Genomic DNA, 589 nt, shown 5'->3' with positions numbered 1-589 from the left:
AGAGAAGAATTGTTGAGAAAGGAGAAGAATTTTCTATGATCTCTCGATGTAAGAAGGGACTAATTTGCTCATCTGATTCAATAAGACAGTGGGATAGCCACAGCAAAAATCCTGATTAGATTCTTGAGGTCGACCAGGGAATTTCTCTGTGTGAAACTGCGATGCTTAGGTCCTTTGTAGAAATATAAATTATATTTGGATGCCTTTAATTTTTTTCCCCAGGGAGAGTGTGAATGCAGTCCCCCACTATCACACACTATGCAGTGAGATTCCCACATTTGGGGAAATTGCAGGGGTCAGCACATCCGGAGTGCAATGGAGAAGCTTCGTCCTAGGAAAATCATCTTTGTAAGCATGCTATCTCCTCTCCAGATAAGTGTTTGAATTTTAAATAATACAAATATCTTCCTGTTAGCAAGAGATTTTCCAGAGGTCATATACTTCTTTTTTTCTTTTTCTTTTTTGGCTTTTTGGGTCACACCCAGCAATGCTCAGAAGTTACTCCTGACACTGCTCTCAGGAATTACTCTTGGTGGTGCTCAGGAGACCATATGGGATGCCGGGGATCGAACTCAGGTCGACCGCATGC

General features: G+C 41.8%; 1 non-coding gene across 1 annotated transcript; it reads right to left on the bottom strand.

Annotated features, from left to right (window-relative positions):
• Positions 1–218: 218 nt before the first annotated feature.
• Positions 219–380, bottom strand: LOC129406331 (U1 spliceosomal RNA). The gene has a single exon (XR_008630938.1). It is a non-coding gene; the product is annotated as a U1 spliceosomal RNA (small nuclear RNA).
• Between the last annotated feature and the right edge of the window lie 209 nt (positions 381–589).

The sequence above is a fragment of the Sorex araneus genome, chromosome 6 (genome assembly GCF_027595985.1).
Source record: "Sorex araneus isolate mSorAra2 chromosome 6, mSorAra2.pri, whole genome shotgun sequence".
In the NCBI taxonomy this organism is placed as follows: Eukaryota; Metazoa; Chordata; class Mammalia; order Eulipotyphla; family Soricidae; genus Sorex; species Sorex araneus.
This window is presented reverse-complemented; position numbering and strand designations above follow the sequence as displayed.